General features: G+C 38.0%; 1 protein-coding gene across 1 annotated transcript in view; it reads right to left on the bottom strand.

Annotated features, from left to right (window-relative positions):
- The window catches only part of ELAVL4 (ELAV like RNA binding protein 4), a 108,810-nt gene extending 86,513 nt beyond the window's left edge, over positions 1 to 22,297 (bottom strand). The window contains exon 1 of the mRNA XM_075182055.1: positions 22,277 to 22,297. The gene's annotated coding sequence lies outside the window, so the exon portion shown is untranslated. The remainder of the gene's footprint in view (positions 1 to 22,276) is intronic.
- Between the last annotated feature and the right edge of the window lie 1,278 nt (positions 22,298 to 23,575).

The following is a 23,575-nucleotide window of genomic DNA, read 5'->3' as shown; positions in this document are numbered from 1 at the left end:
TCCTGTCAAAAATATAAGGTGTGGAACTAGAGCTGCCGTCACAGGGGGTGCAACAACTCTGAGGCTCAAAGGTTAGTATTTTTTTGCCCTTTATTGATATTAATGAATGCAAGTACAAGTGTTCGATAACCCTCTCATGTTAACAAATGATCATAATACACATAACGTGTCATCATCATTTATATTTCTGTTCTTCAAATGCATAGCTCCCAACTGTCCGGACAGGCCTCTGTCCCACCATCCTGATGGGGACAACTTTGTCCCAAATGAGCCGGAATGTTGGGATGAAACAGAACAGTGCTGAACCAGTGCTGCACGATCCTGCTACTGGTGTGCGTGGCACTGAAAGGGTATACTGTGGAGAGGGGATGGACTTATGTGTGAGCCTGGCACTATTAAAGTACTAGACACGCCCCTGGAGGCGTGGCCACACATCCATTGTGGTGCAACCACTCCCCCTGGATGACAAAGCCACACACCCATTCAGGTTCTGTATTGATTTGAGCACCTTCAATGTTGAGAGGCATTTAATCGGCAGCGGTGAGCCAGCCTATGTGAGTAGTATTCTCCAGGATATACTAGAAGCAGTGCAACATAAATGTAAATGCTCCACCAGATATTTCATTTTTTCTGTTAAATTCTACTGTAACAGAACATAAAGGTCCTGATTCATTAAAGAAAGTTAAGCAGAAAAATGAGTAATTTTGAACCTTGGCAAAATCATGTTACAATGCAAGAGGTGCAAATGAGCTTATTATTTTGCACATAAGGAAAATACTGGCTGTTTTTTCATGTAGGAGGCAAATACTTGATTGCTTTATTTTTACCCTGACATTAAAAGTTGATCTAGGACATGTACTACCCCAACTATAAATCTGTCTCCTCATTTTAAATTTACCTCCCCTACAATGCAACATGGTTTTGCTATGGTTCGAAGTTACTATTTTCTTTTGCTTTCCTTTCCTTAATGAATAAGGCCCAAAATGTATAAATTAGGAGGACTATATACTCACTCTAGTTTTTTATGCTTACCAAAAGGGGTGTTTTGACACTCATTCCGGTCAATGGACCAATATTTTCTAATAGAGATAACATACAAAATGATATAACAAACATTAAAAGACCATAGTTGGACCATGGAAAGAACTTTTTCCTCTTATTTATCTTATGCACAATAGTTTATTGTGTTACCATAAACAGAATCTCGACCATATTACTGATAGATCTTCCAATGTCTATTTTATAATGAAACCACCAATCTATGCAAATCATTTCCTTGGGCACCTTTCTATCTTCATCTTAATAGGCTGTTTGCAGCAGACAAAACCAATAATTGCTTTTATGGCTTATGCCATTTCAGGGCTGAACGTCAGATTTTATCAGACTGAAAAAGAAAACATCCAACTGTATTTTTTTCTTTTCTTTTAGAAAGAGGATTTGTAAGACCACTTGTCTTCCTGAATTGAATCTAAAGATGTCACCCAGTCTTTTTATTATTTGACATGACATCCAAGGCAACAAATTACAACCAAGCAATAAAACCAATGCACAGACCCGTTAACCAACGCATCAGTGCAAAAGCACCCCTTTAAAATACAAAACGTTGTGTTGAATTTTATTGATTTTCCTTAAATCCCTTTTAGATACAATCCAAGAGGTAGGGTTCTATGGGGTAAAAAACTGAGCTGACCTCCGCCATATAAATTTGTTGCATGGAGCGAATAAGCACTGGAATTAGTGGCACTATATAAATAGCTGACGATGAAGATGATGATGATGAAAGACAGGTGTCAAAAGTATGGCACTTCATTTCTAATACTGATTTCTGCTATATCCAGCCTAATTCTGAGTAGGACGTGCACTAGTTTGCATAGAGTAAATTACGAAAAATAGCACACATATAAACTTGTTTGCAGAGTTCTGTCACATGTCCCTTATGTCCGGAAACGGGGGTACAGTGCAGGGCAGGGGTGGTCTAATGTAGTACAATTAGGCTATGTTCACGCAAATGTGGATGTAACTCACATCAAATCTCGTCATCAAAGCGCTGTTCACTTCAGAAGAAAGTAAGGTGGTATCTGGGAGGGTGGCAAACTCTGCCAGAAGTCCAGGGGTCTTCCAGACATATCGGAAGAATATGCAAATATGATATACAGGTAAGAGAAGGGTCCTAGAAAAAGAAGCCCATCTTTCTACTTCTTGAGTAAACGCTTTGTGTGTGTGTGTTGGCTTCTCCATGGTTGAAGTTTGTCTGTCAAAGGTGAATTATTATCATCATCATCAACATTTATTTATATAGCGCTAGCAAATTATGCTACTATTTTACATGCAACTTTCTGAGATCATCAACAACAGTCTAATTAATATCAATACTCAGAGGCAAGAAGTCAGCACAGTGCTTCAGATCATTTATGACATCTTATCTAATATACTTAAACAGTTATCTGAGACCAGCACCAGCATAGCTAAAAGAGACATTTTCTCTTATCACTTTTATTAGTATCGTAGGAGCAAATAAATGTGATGAGGACAATTATGGGGGGCAGAGAGGGGCTGGCTGGGCTAAGGAGGCAACTTCCCCCCAGGCAGGTCCCATAGTGGGCTTCCTTGAGCTGCATACCTGGGCTACCTGTGTTTGTTTCCCTTTAAAATGTTCTAATAGGATGGTGAGCCTATCAATATTGTCAACACTATCCCACTGCTGACACCAACGGCTTACATTGTTCATTAGAAAAGCGATGTTTAAACAAAAAAAGACTAACATTATCTTACTGTACAAGAAATCTAAGGTGAATTGTTGGGCCAAACAATCAAAGTTCACAGAACATTTAAACTGCAAGTGAAATCAAAACACTCCGAAAATGTCATATACATATACTGTATATAAATATATTGCATTGGACGGAAGGATACATGGTTTTATTCTAAATATGAGTCATGTTTTTTAGCCATTGTGCCTATCAGCCGGGAGTATTAAACGTAACAAACAAGTCTTCCATGCTGCCTGCTTTTCTTACTGAGCCGAGGCTTCCTCTGGAAACTGCATGAGCTATCTCTGGATTACAATATAAAATTAACTGGATGGAGAATAATCTCTGTAACTCTCTCTAATGCAAACTTTAATCCACTTGAAAAGTGCATCCTCCAAAGCCTTATATCCTCTCATGGGATCATTAAACAAAACAAACAGATAATATGCTCTTAACAAAGAAATACGTAAATCACATAAGATCATTTGTATATGTGGAATAAGACTTATTTAACGATTAATCCCATTCTTTCTATCCCCACATTTTTCAATACATTTTTACTTCTTTCCTGGATTTTTGAAGTACAAAAATACTTATATTTAAATGGTTAGTAAAACATGATACATAGGGCCTGAGTCATTAAGGAGAGCAAAGCAACAAAAGGAGTTACTTTGCACCTGGGCGAAACCATGTTGCATTGGAGGGGGAGGTAAATATAAAATGCGGGGACAGATTTATAGTTGGGGTAGGGCATGTCATAGATCAACTTTATATTTCAGAGTAAAAATAAGGCTATCAAGTATTTATCAAGTGCTACATGAAACAGTAGCCAGTATTTCCTTACATGTAAAATAACAAACTAATTTGCACCCCTTGCATTGTTACATGTCCAGGATCAAAAATACTCCTTTTTTGCCTTACTCTCCTTAATGACTCAGGCCCAGCGTATTTTCTACACACACACACATAAATATATATATATATATATATATATATATATATATATATATATATATATATATGTAATGATCTAGAGTTGTCTTAATGGAACAATCTGGAAACATGTCAGGTGCCCCTACACAGGGATAGCAACAGTGCCACCATTGCAAAAAGTCAATTGAAAAGTTTGACCTTATTCTCTCAGTCTTAAAAGCATATCTGTCAACACTACCACTGTTTTGGCACATCATGGGGCATGACGTATTGGAAAGTGTGCATGTCCTGGCCTTGGACGGGTCTGGCGTAGCCTAATTTTTCCCTATTTTTCAATTGGGAATGTTGACAGATATGTAGAAAATAGGGGTCTGATTTAGAGAAACATAAAAAAGTGACTTCTGTATACGTTGTTAGGGCTGTATTTTAAGTTGCATGTACCTTAGGCTGGGTACACACTACAGAAAATCTCTCCCGATTCGATATTGATAACAATTTTGCCAACAACTGAAAGTCCTGATCAATATGCCGATTCATGTGTACACACAATACACGTTTTACACAATTTACCTTCAGATCTTTGCTCTTTATCTATCATAACCATTGGCTGAAAAGCATTTCTGTCCCTATATAGCTTAAGTTGTTATGGTTTGGTGTGTAACAATGATATTATTAAAAATATACAAAATATATTTACAGATTTTAATAGACTGTATAAACAAATTGTACTGTGTCAGTTTATTCCAATAGAAAAACGTTAAGGTTTCTATATTTTGTTTTGTTATGATTTCCTTTGTTTAGTATTTTAGAACCTTTAGGAGTGTCCTGATAACACACCAAAGAAGTGGAACATGAGAAGAAAATATTATAGGGGTTGTCATCGTTTCCTGGCGCCTTAACTGAGTTGCCGACATGACACTTTTAATAACAGGAGGAGGAGAGGACTACCAGCATTAGCAGACTGAACCTATATAAGGATGCGATCTGCTAGGACAGAGTGTTCAAATAACTATGTTTATGAATTGTTTTTACAGATTTGCTAATGACAGTTCTTCTTTAAAGCAAACTAACGGCTAGATTTACTAAACTGCGTGTTTGAAAAAGTGGAGATGTTGCCTATAGCAACCAATCAGATTCTAGCTTTCAATTATTTAGTGCATTCTACAAAATGACAGCTAGAATCTGATTGGTTGCTATAGGCAACATCTCCACTTTTTCAAACCCGCAGTTTAGTAAATATACCTCTTAACCTTTCATTTGAAAATCCCCAAATAAATATAATTAGTGGAAATGGTATCAAAATGTAATAGTGATACACAAATATACGATTTCTAGAAATGAAATTATACAACATTACCCAACCATTTCAAATATTAAAATGTATGTACAATATCAGAGACACACATTGACCCACCATTTTTAATTAAATAATTCACTTATGCAACTTCAGATTAAATGACATACATGTGTATTTTCTGCAGTACATGTTAAATTGAGCAAAGATCGAAATTAGATACATGTGTTTGATTATGATAAATATTAGTTGGGGATTTAGCTGTATTAGACTAACTTCAGTACCATGGACAGCATAAAAGTACATTTGTGAAACTAAATAATGTTTACTGGTTATACTGTATTTTAAAGAAACCTGTTGGCTTTACACTAGCTTTTTATTTGCTTATTACATAGTGCCTTGTACATCACATCAGCAGTGAGGTATATTATGTACTCTAACTACATAGTGGGCAAGTAACTATGTAATAAGCAATTAGAGAGCCGATCTAGAAGCTGGGGACAGGTTACCTGTAAAGTATTATTACACAAGTAATTGTGAGGAGTGTTATATTATTACCTATTATTTGGTATTACTACTACCCAAGATATTTATATGGTGTGCTATATTATTAACTAATATTAGCTATTATTATTACACGGTATTGTGAGGAAGTCTTGTGTTATTACCTATTAATTGGTATTATTATTACATAAGGTATTGTGAGGGAGTGTTGTATTATTACATATTATTATTACATAAGGTATTGTGAGGGAGTGTTACATTATTACTTATTCTAAGGTATTATTATTACATAAGGTATTGTGAGGGAGTGTTATATTATTACCTATTATTAGGTATTATTATTACACAAGGTATTGTGAGGGAGTGTTACATTATTACCTATTATTAGGTATTATTATTACATAAGGTATTGTGAGGGAGTGTTATATTATTACCTATTCTAAGGTATTATTATTACATAAGGTATTGTGAGGGAGTGTTACATTATTACCTATTATTAGGTATTATTATTACATAAGGTATTGTGAGGGAGTGTTATATTATTACCTATTCTAAGGTATTATTATTACATAAGGTATTGTGAGGGAGTGCTATATTATTACCTATTATAAAGGTATTGTTATTAGACAAGGTATGTGAGGGAGCGTTTTAGTATTACCTATTATTAGGTATTATTATTAGACAAGGTATGTGAGGGAGCGTTTTAGTATTACCTATTATTAGGTATTATTATTACAAAAGGTATTGTGAGGGAGTGTTATATTATTAACTATTATTAGGTATTATTATTACATAAAGTATGTGAGGGAGTGTTATATTATTACCTATTATTAGGTATTATTATTACACAAGGTATGTGAGGGAGTGTTATATTATTACCTATTATTAGGTATTATTATTACATAAAGTATGTGAGGGAGTGTTTTAGTATTACCTATTATTAGGTATTATTATTACAGAAAGTATGTGAGGGAGTGTTTTAGTATTACCTATTATTAGGTATTATTATTACACAAGGTATGTGAGGGAGTGTTATATTATTACCTATTATTAGGTATTATTATTACACAAGGTATGTGAGGGAGTGTTATATTATTACCTATTATTAGGTATTATTATTACACAAGGTATTGTGAGGGAGTGTTATATTATTACCTATTATTAGGTATTATTATTACACAAGGTATTGTGAGGGAGTGTTATATTATTACCTATTATTAGGTATTATTATTACATAAAGTATGTGAGGGAGTGTTTTAGTATTACCTATTATTAGGTATTATTATTACACAAGGTATGAGAGGGAGTGTTATATTATTACCTATTATTAGGTATTATTATTACACAAGGTATTGTTTGGGAGTGTTATAATATTACCTATTATTAGGTATTATTATTACACAAGGTATGTGAGGGAGTGTTATATTATTGCCTATTATTAGTTATTATTATTACACAAGTTATGTGAGGGAGTGTTATATTATTACCTATTATTAGGTATTTTTATTACACAAGGTATTGTTTGGGAGTGTTATAATATTACCTATTATTATGTATTATTATTACACAAGGTATGTGAGGGAGTGTTATATTATTACCTATTATTAGTTATTATTATTACACAAGTTATGTGAGGGAGTGTTATATTATTACCTATTATTAGGTATTATTATTACACGAGGTATTGTGAGGGAGTGTTATATTATTACCTATTATTAGTTATTATTATTACACAAGTTATGTGAGGGAGTGTTATATTATTACCTATTATTAGGTATTATTATTACACAAGGTATTGTGAGGAAGTGTTTTCTCTGCCCTTGTTATAAGGATAACTAATACTGGGAGTTGTTTTGCAGAGATCTTGGAGCTAATTTTATTTAAAGCCACAAATTGGTCATACAGACACCCATAGATTGTCATACTTTAATCCCCTGGGTGACTGGGTCTCATAAATGCATAACTCCCAATTGTCCCGATTTTAGCGGACAGTCCAGTGGGTGGGAATGTTGGGGAAGGGAGGTATCTAATGGGCAGCCTAGTACTTTACAGCACTAGACAGCCCTGTGGGGGCGTGACCCCCTCCACTGCAAGATGCCCATGCCCCCATTGACCACGCCCCCTGCCCCTTGGCTGCCTCCAGTATGTGAAGGAAACTGAAAGGAGCACATTAAGGAAATCTAAGACAAGTAGAAGGACTGTATATATGGGAAACAATAATGAAGGAATAAATAAAGTCAAACTGATATAACCTGTGTGTCTCTTGTCTCTGAGGCATTTACACTGAATATGTTTTGTGACATTTAAATAATCAGTTTTAACCATCTTTCAGTTTAATCAGAGTACCTGGTTGAGGTTTACATCTGATTTTATACCACTTAACTTCTTCCTAGGAGTAAGTAGTACAAATCCTCTTATGATCAAAACACCCGATTTGCCAACATTAATCTTAAACGCAGAACAGGTTTTAATGGGAAACTATTTTGGTTTTTTTTTCTGCAGTTTAATTCAAGGTGCCCCTGACAAATGCTTTGATAACAGGATTTAAATAAATATAAGAAAATTGAGTACTTAAAGGATAATTCAAAGTAACCTAGGGTGACCAATGACATGTTGGCTTTCGCTCGTCTGGCTTTGGCTACACTGTTCAGAGCTGATATCTGGTCGGTTGTTATGGGTATTTAAAGCTTGTTATAAAATAAATATTTTAAAAAAAGAAAGTATGAAGAATGCTTTCCAAATCACATGCAAAACCTCAATAAAAAATTCAAATATTTTAGACCTGGATCTGATTTCCTCATTTCCATCCAAAAATCTTGGCCCGGTGGCTTTTTTCCTGGGCCGAGCTGTTGGAATGGAATCTATATATATCTAAATAAATACATTTAGAAATTGGGCAGATTTTCCCCTAAAACGGCTATGAGTGTGGGTCATCCTGCTATAGCGGATATCAACAACAGTTTCACCAGCGCAGGGCCCCCTGGGCTCTAAGTGCTGGGGTAATGAGAGCCATGGTAACCCTTAGAGTGCCAACTTTGCCAACGCAGTGATCCAAGTATAATAGTAAGGGTCCTTAAGAATCCTGACCTATAATACCAAAGTAGTATAAATAATGAAATAATACACAAATAATACAAAAATCATTTTTCTAAAGTAGAGTTTAATTGAAATATAAACAAAACAAATGTCTTACTTTCTTCATGTCCCGCTGTAATCCAATGGAAAATCTTATTTTTTTGGAATCCAATTGGAATAAAAAAGGGGTTTCCGCATGCAACTGTTCACTAGAAGCACCAGCTCATGAATTACCTACATTGACTGGGAGTGTCATTAACTAATCGGCAAGGTTTAGGTTACTGCATTCTCAGCTGTTGTTACCTTTATCAAACCCCATTAGAATATTGTCCCAAATGTGGGAGGAGCCTGAGCTGTATTGCAGAGTTGGTTAAAATTGCACAGATGGAATATTAGGTTAACACTGAACAATGTCTGTTATCGCCATGGCGTGTTATTTTCAATAATTTGTACAGGAACAAACAATAGACATAGTGTATATTGCTGAAGATGTCTGTAAGTCAATGTATATGTTCAAACTAAATAATAAAATATTTCAATAGTGTAGCTTACAGTAAATCTTTACAGCAATTTAAAATGTAATATAGGTTTTGCTTTTCAATTCATATAAAAAATAATGACAATGACATGAGAGCTAAATAAAAATCAAATAAAAGTAACTTTCAACTGGCAGGCTCGGTATGTTGCACATAATTCTGGCTTATTTTATGTAATTTAATTAGAATGGGATTGCGATGCCAGCTAAGACTCATCCTAGAGAATAGTTAAAGTGCCCGTCATCTGTGCATGGTAAAGGCAGCAGTTTTGTAAGCTGAACCAATAATCACTGGGGACTAATGAAATCACTGAGGTTTGAGACCACTGGCGGATCCAAGGGGGGGCGATCGAGGCAATCGCCCCCCCTAGCAGGGCTTGCTGCCGGCGGCTGCACAGTATGTGCAGGTCCGCTCGGCAGTGACAGGCAGGGACAATGTGCTGCCCGCCCGCTGCCGGACGGCTCACTGTCCCTGCCTGTCACTGCCGAGCGGACCTGCAAATACTGTGCAGCCGCCGGCAGCCTCAGAAGTCAGAAAGGGGGCGGGGCCTAAATTGCCTCCCCCTAAATCGCCCCCGGTATAACAATTTCCTAGATCCGCCCCTGTTTGAGGCACAACGTGTCTCTGTGATATCACTAATACCTAGTAAACTTATAGGATGAATAATGGTTCAGCTGCCATCAATGATGGGTCTACTAGAAGTTGGAGAGGGACATGGTATGACTTAATGCCCACACAGGGGCATGTGACTGCAAAGTTTAAGGACAATTCAATATATCCAAAAGTGTAATATTGTGACATTATTGGGATATTGTTATGTCATTTTGAGCAATGAATATCCCTCTAAGTTTCAGATTTTCCCATGTACAAACATACATACATATTCATATATGACTGCACAGATTCCCATAGGGCTAATCTCTTTGCCGGATAAAGGTCTGTTATGACAACTCAACTGCAGCTGCCAACAGCAACACCAAGGGATTATGGGGATTTATAAATGTATACTCTCAGGTCTGAACAGACTGTTGGTTGCGGGGGGAGGACGGGGGGAGGACACCCCTTCCCGCTGAAAGGAACGAAACAACAAATAAGTGACATCCCAGAGTAATCACACACCGCAGTCTATATTCTACCTTGGAAATCATGAGTTACAAAGTGTCACATAATCTTGGCAGTGAAACATAGAAAGGATTAGAGCATATGGTAAAGATTTAAAGTCACCAGCTGGAATCTCTTGCCATGCATGCACTGACAGAGTATATATTTTGGGTTCAAGATTTACAAGCTAAAACAAACACTAGCTATATTTAATATTGTCCAAATACAGCAAATAAGGCACAGTGCATCAGAAACACATTCTCTTTAATTGTAGCAAGATGCAATGAAACTAAAAATTATGTGTATATATATATATATATATATATATATATATCAATACATATATATATATATATATATATATATTTTTTATATATACAAATATATATATATATATATATACATACACATACATACATATATATATATATATATATATATATATATATACACACGTATATATACACATGTTAATTATTGAATTGAGGTGTTTCAATCAGACCCATTGCCAGAGGTGTATAAAATCAACCACCTAGCCATGCAGTCTCCATTTGCACACAGTTGTGAAACGAAATGGGTCGTTCTGAAGAGCTCAGTAACTACAAGCGTGCTGCTGTGATAGGATGCCACCTTTGCAATAAGATGGTTCCTGAAAATTCATCCCTGCTGGATATTCCACAGTCAACTGTAAGTGATATTATTAGAAAGTGGAAGCGCTTAGGAATAACAGCAACTCAGCCACAAAGTGGACGACCACGTAAAATCACAGAGAGGGGTCAACGACTACTAAGGTGCATAGCGCGTAAAACACAGGTACAAGGTGAGTAAAAGTCACCAATGCTCTGCTGATTCCATAGCTGAAGAGTTCCGAACTTCCACTGGCATTAATGTAGGCACAAAAACTGTATGGCAGGAGCTTAATGGAATGGATTTCCATGGCCGAGCAGCTGCATGCAAGCCTCACATCACTAAGACCAATGCCAAGCGTCGGATGGAGTGGTGTAAAGCACACCGACACTGGACTATGGAGCAGTGCAAACGTATTCTGTGAAGTGACGAATCATGCTTCTCTGTTTGGTAGTCAGATGGGCGAGTCTGAGTTTGGCGGATGCTGGGAGAACATTACCTGCCTGACTGCATTATGCCAACTGTGAAGTTTGGTGGAGGAGGGATGCTGATATGGGGGGTGTTTTTCAGGGTTTGGGCTAGGTAGCTTATCTCCAGTGAAGGGCAACCTTAATGCTTCAGCATACCAAGTCATTTTGGACAATGCTATGCTTCCAACTTTGTGGCAACAGTTTGAGGAAGGCTCTTTTCTATTCCAACATTTGTACACAAAGCAAGGACTACAAATACATGGTTTGATGAGTTCAGTGTGGAAGAACTTGACTGGCCCGCACAGAGCTCTGACCTCAACCCCATCGAACACTTTTGGGATGAGCTGGAATGGAGATTGGGAACCAGGCCTTCTCGTCCAACATCAATCAGTTCCTGACCTCATAACTGCTCTACAGAATGAGTGGGCACAAATTCCCACAGAAACACTCCAACGTCTTGTGGAAGCCTTCCAAGAAGAGTGGAAGCTGTTATCGTTGCAAAAGTGGGACCAACTCCATATTAAAGTATATGTATTTGAATACAATGTCATTACAGTCCCTGTTGGTGTAATGGTCAAGCGTCCGAATACTTTTGTGAGTATAGTGTACATATATATATATATATATATATATATATATATATATATATATATTAATTAATATGAGTGGGATCATACTTATTAAAATACTCTGAGCAAAGCACAAACTGCCATATTTATCAGGGAAACTGACAGAACCCTTACCATTACCAATGAATAATTTATAACACAGTATATCTCAGAAATATGGGTATACTTGCTTTACATAGTATAAAATATACAAAACATCCATTGTTTTACAATAAGCAACAGTTTGGATAAGGCTAATTTAAGTATCCTTTAATACTTTTATAAAATAAATGTATAGGAGTTTTCAAAAAGTGAGGTTTCTTAGCGTTCCAAAGTGGTTGTAATAATGGAATTATGTGAAATTCTCCGTATCATGTCAGGAGCTGTTTGACCTTGAATATGACCTTGCATGTGACTTTGTATTTGATATCTACTCCTCATTGTCAGTTACCAATCTCAACTATTGAGTGTTTAAAAAGACTTCCTCTAGTGTACCTTCAATAGAGTGCATGCTAAAGTGTGTATATATATATATATATATATATATATATATATATATATATATATATATACATACACGTCTTACACCTGAGGTCTGCAGCGTGTCTACCAAGTAAGACTGTTTTTAGTATCTCTACTCTTTCTGGCGTCTCATGGGACAGACATCATCTCCAGGGAAAGGATTGTGGTAGATGGGGTATCTAAAATTACATAACATGTGCTAGCTGGTAAACATTGGAAAGTTGATACCATAATTGTCTTCAATACAAATCTTTTTTTTATTTGTCATTTTCTGCTTTCCTCTGGGATGATTGATAATGAGACCGAACTCAATTGCATGAAAGATTTGTATGTTGGCTGAAAAAGAAATCAAATGTAGGGTTTTTTTTATGCAGAGGAAAGCTTCAGAATATATTATTATCTTGTCAGATAATAAGACACTCAGATAGACCGACAGACAGACAGATAAATAGATTTACAGACTTTATTAATCTAAAGAATGAAGAATAAGCAATATAACAGTAAACAGATTTATAGGCAAGTTACATTTTTTAAAATAAACGTCCTTCACACCAACTAGCAAAATTGCAGTTGTCCAATGCCCAGGGACAGGGGCAAACGCAGGATTTGTAGAGGGGGGTTTCCACACCACGCCGCCAGTGGGCGTGACCAGCATGCATGGGGGCGTGGCTATAATTTTTGACAGTGCTTGGCTGCTCTCCAACTCTTCCTATCCCCATAATATACATGGGCAATGCTGCGTGCATTATTGTTAGGCGCACGCAGCTCTCCCTTTTCAAGCAGGGTCCATCCACCACAATTATACCGTGTCTGAGGCTTGGAGGGGGGTTTCCAGGCAATTGGAACCCCCCCTCCTCGGTTTGCCTATGAGGGGTTACCAATCTCTGTTAGCCAGGTAGGGGAGGGCTGGAAAATTTTAGCCATGGGGCAAAACTCGACTCAGCAGCCTATTTTAAAGTACAAAAAATGCAGGTGGAGCAGTGACCCAGCCGAAGGTAGCCCCCTATGGGACCGGTTTGGGGAGCAGATGCCCTGTGCACCCCCAGCCCAGCTAGTCCCTGCAGCCAGGGTTGCCAAATGATCCCTTTACTTACCGACATATATAAATCATATAGATTCTGTGACTGATTGCATTCAGGTTGTATCTTATCTGGCTTTACTTGCCACAGACCCTATATAATTTACGTGTGTCAGTATTCAAAGAGATGAGTTGGCAAACTGCCCGCACACTGGCAATAGTTGCTATTCTATGCGTGAAAGCTTGCAAAAGTTTGAAAGTTTGGGCTGCATTGCAGATGGGGCACGAGCAATTTTACCACTTGGGAGGATAGTTTAATGGAAAACAAGGTTCTATTTTTCTGGAGTACTCCTTTAAAAACACTGACAGTCCCAGATTTTAGACTAGTGGGGATTTCTATGTGTGTTATTAAAGTGCAGTTGTGGCTCAGTAGGCACCAAACACCACCTTGCAGGGCTTAGGTCTTATTTGGATTCTGAGCCAGGGAGCTCTCTCCATAGAGTTTGTATATTTCTGTGTTGGAGTGGGGACACATCTTCCCTTACATAGTCCAAAGGCAAACTGGTAGGTTAATCGGTTTCTGGCTAAATAGATGACTGTTATTTGCTTGGGCATCTCTACTAGGGAAATTAGATTGTAAGCTCTTCTGCAGGAGGGACTGATGTGCTTGAAAAAAGAAATGATCTGATTGCATTCACCTAAGAATGAGTGTTTACTATGTGTTTACTATGCTGAAAACATTGCTCCATTCATGTTCTCTCTGTGATCCGTGGGGAGTGGAGCAAATATTCCAGCGTAATTGGCACTGTTATACCATATAGTGAAGGGTCATGGGATCTGCTCTTATTTGGGGGCAAGAGAGTATCAGAGAGAGCGAAGAGAGATCATTTATTGAGTGGAACGAACACATTTCCATGTGCAAAGGAGAAGATTGCCTTAAGTTGATGTCATTGTGCGTAACTGCGATTCATAACGCAATCAAGGCGTTCCAATGAAAGTGGTGGCAATTGTGACAACGCACAGAGATGAAATATACATACGAGAAGTTGATGTGGTTTGTAGATGTAAGTAGCTCTGTGGTTTATCTGCAACTGATGCTATAGAAACTTGCATAACAAATATGATGAATGTGCACACTAATGTTTAAATGAGCTAATAGTGGACACATATAAAGGGAAATTTGTGGGGGGGGAAATATCTCCTAAGCAACTGCAAAATCAGATAATTACACTGAAGACTGAACAATTTTTAATAGAAAAAAATACATAGGATGAAGCTGGAATGTATAAATGTTCTTCTTTTTCTCTGCCAAAAACATCCATGTATCCCACATATCCCATCAACATATCACACAACATCCATGTGTCCCACGTATCCCATCAACATATCACACAACATCCATGTATCCCACATATGCCATCAACATATCACACAACATCCATGTATCCCACGTATCCCATCAACATATCACACAACATCCATGTATCCCACGTATCCCATCAACATATCACACAACACCCATGTGTCCCACATATCCCATCAACATATCACACAACATCCATGTGTCCCACTTATCACATCAACATATCACACAACATCCATGTATCCCACGTATCCCATCAACATATCACACAACATCCATGTATCCCACATATCCCATCAATATATCACACAACATCCATGTATCCCACATATCCCATCAACATATCACACAACATCCATGTATCCCACGTATCCCATCAACATATCACACAACATCCATGTATCCCACATATGCCATCAACATATCACACAACATCCATGTATCCCACGTATCCCATCAACATATCACACAACATCCATGTATCCCACGTATCCCATCAACATATCACACAACACCCATGTGTCCCACATATCCCATCAACATATCACACAACATCCATGTGTCCCACTTATCACATCAACATATCACACAACATCCATGTGTCCCACATATCCCATCAACATATCACACAACATCCATGTGTCCCACATATACCAGCAACATATCACACAACATCCATGTGTCCCGCATATCCCAGCAACATATCACACAACATCCATGTGTCCCACGTATCCCATCAACATATCACACAACATCCATGTGTCCCACATATCCCAGCAACATATCATACAACATCCATGTATCCCACGTATCCCATCAACATATCACACAATATCCATGTGTCCTACATATCCCATCAACATATCACACAACATCCATGTGTCCCACATATCCCAGCAACATATCATACAACATCCATGTATCCCACGTATCCCATCAACATATCACACAACATCCATGTGTCCCACATATCCCATCAACATATCACACAACATCCATGTGTCCCACATATCCCAGCAACATATCACACAACATCCATGTGTCCCACATATCCCATCAACTTATCACACAACATCCATGTGTCCCACATATCCCATCAACATATCATACAACATCCATGTGTCCCATATATCCCAGCAACATATCACACAACATCCATGTATCACACATATCCCATCAACATATCACACAACATCCATGTATCCCACATATCCCATCAACATATCACACAACATCCATGTATCCCACATATCCCAGCAATATATCATACAACATCCATGTATCCCACATATCCCAGCAATATATCATACAACATCCATGTATCACACATATGCCATTATCCCACGCAGTCCACGTGGCTGCAATAGACAAATACATTTTCATTCTACATCTATTGTTTCCTGTGGCAAGTAAGGTGACACCCCAAGAAATCACCAGTGTTTTAAATGTGACCATCACAAAATAATAATAAGGATATGAAAAAGATGAAATTCATACACAATGTTTATATGTATAAAAGGGAATAAAATGTATTTACAATATCAGCGATAGCTCCTGCATCAGGACTTTGCTGTTAGGATCTACCCACTGAGACAGAACTTCAGTCTAGGTAAAACTACAAACTTTAAGTTGCAGACAGATAACACATTGTGCAGCTGATGCATAGAGCGCTTCACCCTGAGATGGTTTATTATACTCACAATGAAAAAATTAGATATACAGTCAAAACTGTTAAAATATCCATCTGAACGCATGAAAAAAAGAAACTGCATAAGGCATTAACATTTCCCACATGGAAAGTGTTAGTCATAATGATAAGCAATAACCATGTGTTCTCTTTGCTTCTCATGAAAACAACGGATGGGATAATCATTCTGTCAACAAATACAACAAGTCCAAATTGAACGTATGTCATCTACGCCAGCACAGTAAAGAAAATCAACGTTACCACTTACATTGTTGCAGTAGAAATTCTCGGGTTGGGAGCTATTGAAATAAGAAGGTGTAATCAGTGACACCTGTATTCAGTGTCTAATACAAGTACACCTGTTTCTTTGTCTATTATGATCCCGCCTGTAACTATACGTGTAAATCAGTCACGCTCCACCCCAGACCTGCCTCAAGATACTGTATCACAAGAGGGGATTACAGTGAGTTTGGGACTACTCGGGAACTGCCAATTGCAAATGACAAGATGTTACCTTATAATGTTTCATTAAGTTGCAGGAAAATTATATAATGTACTTACAGAATCACTGTCTGGTTTATTTATAGACAGAGACAGCAGCTTTATTACTCAGGGAATGGGGAACGCTCTAAAAGTGCAGAGGACAAAGCTAAATCGTCCTTAAAGTGAGCTAAAATCAACAACTTATTGTATTCAGTAAAAAACACAATTTTATTTCTAGACAAATGCCACGAGCTGTAATCACATGCAAAGGAGCTAAAGTAGACATGGATTTTAAAGTACATAATATATATATATATATATATATTACAAAATTGTCTTAATAAGTAGAATAAAAAGTAAGTTAAAGTATTTTCAGCAAACACCCGATAGTGCCTAAAAAAGCCACTGATGCTTAGTCTATTTGTAAAACAAAATTGTATTCATTTTGCAGTAATATTTCACCATATTTCATTCCATTTCAGTCTTCTCCACCCATAACCTTGAACCACACATAACTTCCTAGATGTTGTTTTGCAGAACATCACCTATACTTGACAAAGCGCCTGCAAAAGTCAACAATGCAACTGCAACTATCACATACAACCTACAGCTTTTGTAACTGCAGATCATTTACGGAACCAACTATACTCTCTTCTGATTGTTGTCTGATTGTCAAACGAGAATACAACAGTCAGATGCAAATGTAGCTGATTAAACAGTTACAAAATGACAAGGTGCTGACAGACCACAAGCAGTAGCGCTACAGTCATATAACTATAGTTTGTCTGTTCTTAAGTGATGTCCAGTGGCTGAGCAAGTGTACCCATGACTGCAGATGGAATAGTAATCTGGGTTCCTGCCACTAGTCTCATGGTTGAAGGAATTTTAGGAAGGAGAACCAGAAGGGGTGGGGGAGGTCCTGACCCTGCCCAGCATCACTTCCTGCTTAGGCAGGTTAAATGATTCTGGCATATGTTTCACTTTCCTGGGCTGCATGTGGCGGAAATACAAGCTGCAAGAAGTTCTGCACTGGGTCCTAGATCTGCTTCTAGATCAAGCTGTCAGCAAGTGAAGTTTGCAGGCTGCAGTCACATAGAAAGCTGCAGGAGGTCTAGCTATGGTGAAGCGTTTCAAAATAGCCTTCCTTCAGCATTCCATGGAGTTGTCAAGTTTGCAGTATGCCCCTTTGTCCAGCCGGCAGCTCTCAGGCAGTGGGCAGTTGGCCCATGTTAAGGGTGTCTATTGATCCTTTAACGATGGCCAATCAGGGCCTGATTATCCAACGGGCTGACTAGACTGCTGTCTAAGATGCAAAGTATTTTGTGGTGCAATTTTTTTGGGGTTGCAAAATTATGACAGGGGAGGAGTAAACAAATTCATTTTAAAATAGAATAGAATAGTTGTTCTCCAAAGTAAAAATAAATCATGCCAGATGTTGTAAGGTTTTAATTTTGACATATTCCCATGGTAAAGTCTGAAGACAATAAGTCATCCTCAGCCGCTCAAGGATAAGTCAAGGAAACGTTTCCTTGACTTTCACTTTCACGCTTTCACCCTCAGGAATGCGCGGTTATGTCTCCATTCTACTATACAGTTCTGATTTTTTATTGAAATGAAATGAGTGACAGATTGCAATGACCCATTTAAAAAGCCAAGTGGAACTGTGTTTTGGAAACACGGGAACATAAACATTGGAAGAGGGGGATGGGCGGATTTTAAATTAAGAATGACTTTATTTTTGCCTATCTAGTATTAGTCTGGTGTGAAAGGTGAGGCCTCAGTGACTGGAGGAGGCTCAGTTCTATTCAGTTCTGTAAGGTAATAAGCCTTTTTTGGTGTACTGTGGGGTGGTGAATTACTTAGACCTTCTAGGAATCGGTGAGTATTAAAGTTCCAGATGTGAAGTTAGGCAATACCCACGTGTCTTTTTGGCTTAGATGGTCTAAATAAGATCAATCAGGTAAGCGTAGATAAGTGGCATTGAAGACTCTCCTCTCTCCTGGTCCTCTCCTAATACAACCTGAATATTCTCCATCCTTAAATAGTGACTAGAAGTGGTGCAAATGCATTGGTGTTTGGAATACACTGCATCCTCATTGATGCCACGATTAAGGCTGCTCAGGGGGGTTTGGATAGTGATGCCATTTGCAGTCGTCTGGGTAGGTGGACCTCTGACAGGGCAGATTGCATGTATGTCCTTAGGCTCCTGGGGTGTGCTGGGGAGAGCTCCTTGACTCTGTGTCTTTGTTTCATCCTATTTTCTCATTTAAGGTATCCAGCCATTCAAGTTCAAGCTGTCCCAGAGATAGCTTACTCAGGTATGCCCTGATGTGATAACCTCTCATAGTGGAGTTAATGACCATGTTACAATGCATGGGGTGCAAATTAGTATTCTGTTTTGCACATAAGTTAAATACTGACTGTTTTTTCATGTAGCACACAAATATCAACTTTAAATTTCAGTGTACAAATAAGCTATCAAGTATTTGTGTGCTACATGAAAAAACAGTCAGTATTTAACTTATGTGCAAAACAGAATACTAATTTGCACCCCTTGCATTGTAACATCGTTTTGTCCAGGAGACTGAAATAAGAAGTTTCTCAAGTTAAGATCCTTAATGAATCAGGCCCCTGATACTTAATATCTGTAGGGATGTAGCCTACGTTAGCCAGCTTCTAGATGGTTGTGTAATCATTTGGTCTGAAATACCTCCCTTTCTAGCTAGGACGTAATTAGTGCCATCAACAGGAGTCTGAAGAAGATTAGAACATTTTTTTAGAATACCTGGCTGTTTTTTTTTCCAGTATTGGGGGAGTAACTCCCACCTCTCGCTCCTCCTATCTCTTCCACTCGCATCCCTCCACCTCAATTGTCCGTAATGAATGTTTACTCCAACAAGCTTGATCCTCTCTAGCTCCGATCTCCTCATCCTCTCTGTAAGGTTTCCTTTGTTCTAGGTGTCTTCTAATGTAGTTGCTTTCTCTATTATCTCTTGTATTGATTTTTACTGAATCTATTGTTTCTCTTGCACCTTACTTATATGTATTTTGTTGTTTATTTTTTGCTGATTGCGCAGCTCTGTGGCTTATGTGGTGCCATATAAGTAAAATAAGATGACTATGATTTCCAGGATCTGCTTTTATGGAGGACCTGAATGGTTCTCCCTCATGTGGGGGCATCTTTCATTTTGTTAAACTTTGACGGGTATAAGTGGGCTTGGGCATGACATCTGTGACCCAGGCTTTACCAGGCATTGCCCATTGCATGCTAGACAATAAAGGCTGTGGCCATTTCTCTCCACGTTCTCTTGTGTATTTATTGGGGTGTTGGTGTGGAATCATGTAATAGTAGATAGCACCAGCACAAGCTATCTGAGCTAACTATTCTTTGTAGGGCAGCACGGTGGCTCTGTGGTTAGCACTTCTGCCTTACAGCACTGGGGTCATGAGTTCAATTCCCGACCATGGCCTTATCTGTGAGGAGTTTGTATGTTCTCCCTGTGTTTGCGTGGGTTTCCTCCGGGTGCTCCGGTTTCCTCCCACACTCCAAAAACATACTGGTAGGTTAATTAGCTGCTATCAAAATTGACCCTAGTCTGTGTGTGTATCTGTCTGTGTATGTTAGGGAATTTAGACTGTAAGCCCCAATGGGGCAGGGACTGATGTGAGTTCTCTGTACAGCGCTGCGGAATTAGTGGCTCTATATAAATAAATGGTAATAATAATAATAATCACTACAACACACAAAATGTCAGTGAACCGTAACTATAATACAATATGAAATAAACAACTCTCATTTGCCAGACAAATCAAGTTGTATTTAACAAGAAGGACACTGTAGCTCATGTTTACAGAAAAGGTGATAATTTCCCTTTCATCTAGTCAATAAACTTAACATAATTAGCACACTGTTTTGCTGTCTATGTTACATAACAACCAACACAGGTAAGATTACTTCTGGAATGTAGACTTTTGACAATGCAGTTTTGTTTTTTCTGAATGAGGACAAACTTGAGTCACTAGGCAAATGCCATTTGTGCTTCTCCTGTTATGTCATGCACTTATTATTATTGTGCATTCTGCCCATTTTTATGGGAACACATTTTAATATTCAAATATGACACATGCAATAAAGACCTAATGTCCCTTTCCTCTTATGACTCAGTTAATTGCAGGCAGGACTTTGAAATGATGCGTCAACATTTTCTGGCATGTTCCTTTCTATCATGGATACCACGATACCACAAATGGTGCTACAAAGTGATTACACATATGCACTTCAAAGTGCTGAATGGGAGCATGCATTTATGTATGTACGCAGCGAAACAATAGGTGCATTAGAGCAAAACTAAATGTACTAGACCCCTGCACTTCTTCAAATTCCTAAATAGCCCCCACTAACTCTGAATCATACCAGCTATCTCAAAACATTTTTTTTACAGTGTGATATTTGGTGCAGCACACACATGCCATTATATTCAGAATGGAAAACAAACTAAAGCTTGAACTAAATAATGTATTGTGCTACATCAACCCTATGCATAGTGCATAGCAAACCTGTACATGTTTTACTTTAAGCAGATCTGTAGTCTGCAGATGTGATTGTACATACAGGTTGCAAAGTGTCTGATGCAATGTATATTTAATGTAGCTCACTATCATTAAGTTTTGCTGCTGAGTTGTTTGTCTCTTTAAAGATTCTGTAGCCTGACAATTTCTTTTGGTATTTGAGCCTCTGGGGCTCCCTTAGTTTGATGTAGTACATAATATAGAAGTATTGTGTTTGCTAGTGGTCAGGGGCTGGAAATTTTAGCCTGGGGGCAAACCCAAGCAAGTGGCTCAGGCTTTCCTACTAGTTTACGGTGGTCGTGGTTTATATAGACAATGATGTATATGCAAAACTGTCAAAAAAACTATAATCAAATACACCACCTACCAGCTACATCTGACAAAGCAGAGACCATTCTAGTGGCATCTGTATGATACACATTCTATTGAACAATTTACAATCCTGAGAACATTTTAGTGACCTCTATACAATACCAAGAGCATTATAGTGACCTATATATAATACAGACAACATTCTAGTAACATCTATACAAAACAGATAGCATTCTTGTGACCATTTTACAATACACATTGGCATTCAATTAACTGATTTTTAATACACAGAGCATTCTAATATGATATGCTATTAATAAGCCTATACTGCAATCCGCATATACTCCATTAGGAAAACATTTTTATTCAAAAACACCAATGATTTAAGTATACTATAGAGAAAACCATATAGTATATATCTTACCTTAATTCTGCTAATACAACTTGTGTGGCGGAAGACATTCTTTCTGGCGCAGCGTACACTTATACTGTTATGGCGTTGATGTGCAGCTTGATCATTAGATGCATAGTGCTGTCTCGATTCCTTCTGCATACACAGGATTATAGTTTATATACAAGTAATAATATATACATGACAACACTATTGTACTCATTTAATGTGGATGACCTCAGAAAGTGGAAACATAGATTAGGGCAAATAGCAAACCCACATCTTGTACAGACCCCAGAGAATTTAATGTGCAAAACATTAAGTAATAGGCCGTGGTCAAAGTGGAAATTTAGAAGTGGCGGTATGAAAAATGTAATGGGAATGTAAGTGAAAGGAATTAAATAGTTTTCCTATAAAAGCAGTTGAGAAGTGGTGGTATGACATATCACCATATACACCCCCACTTTGACCACTGGTTATAGGGAAATTCAGTAAGCATATCATAATGGGAATTATAGTACACCAGGTTCCATCTGCACAGTACCGAGCATGATGTGCTGAGGTGCACTTACTGTGCAGCACACTGTCGCTGGAAATTAGTGTTGGAGACTATCGGCACATGAGAGGTGGAGTGCTCCGCAAAGGCTGGAAGAGGTCATTGGGGTAAAAGGAAGTACAGTCATGGCCAAAAGTTTAGACAATGACACAAGTATTGGTATTTGCTGCTTCATTGTTTTTAGACCTTTTTGTCAGATGTTGCTATGATATACTGACGTAAGATTACAAGCATTTCATAAGTGTCAAAGGCTTTTATTGACAAATACATTAAGTTTATGCAAAGAGTCAATATTTGCAGTGTTGACCCTTCTTTTTGAAGACCTCTGCAGTTCGCCCCGGCATGCTGTCAATCAACTTCTGGGCCACATACTGACTGATGGCCGCCCATTCTTGCCTAATCCATGCTTAGAGTTTGTCAGAATTTGTGGATTTTTGTTTGTCCACCCTCCTCTTGAGGATTGACCACAAATTCTCAATGGGATTAATGTCTGGGGAGTTTCCTGGCCATGGACCCAAAATTTTGATGTTCTGATCCCCGAGCCACTTAGTTATCACTTTTGTCTTATGGCAAGGTGCTCCATCATGCTGGAAAAGGCATTGTTCATCACCAAACTGTTCTTGGATGGTTGGGAGAAGTTGCTCTTGGAGGATGTTTTGGTACCATTCTTTATTCATGGCTGTGTTCTTAGGCAAAATTGTGAGTGAGCCCACTCCCTTGGCTGAGAAGCAACCCCACACATAAATGGTCTCAGGATGCTTTACTGTTGGTATGAA

The sequence above is a fragment of the Mixophyes fleayi genome, chromosome 8 (assembly GCF_038048845.1).
Source record: "Mixophyes fleayi isolate aMixFle1 chromosome 8, aMixFle1.hap1, whole genome shotgun sequence".
NCBI classification, from domain to species: domain Eukaryota; kingdom Metazoa; phylum Chordata; class Amphibia; order Anura; family Limnodynastidae; genus Mixophyes; species Mixophyes fleayi.
The sequence above is the reverse complement of the archived record's forward strand: the minus strand, read 5'-3'. Positions and strand labels throughout refer to the sequence as shown.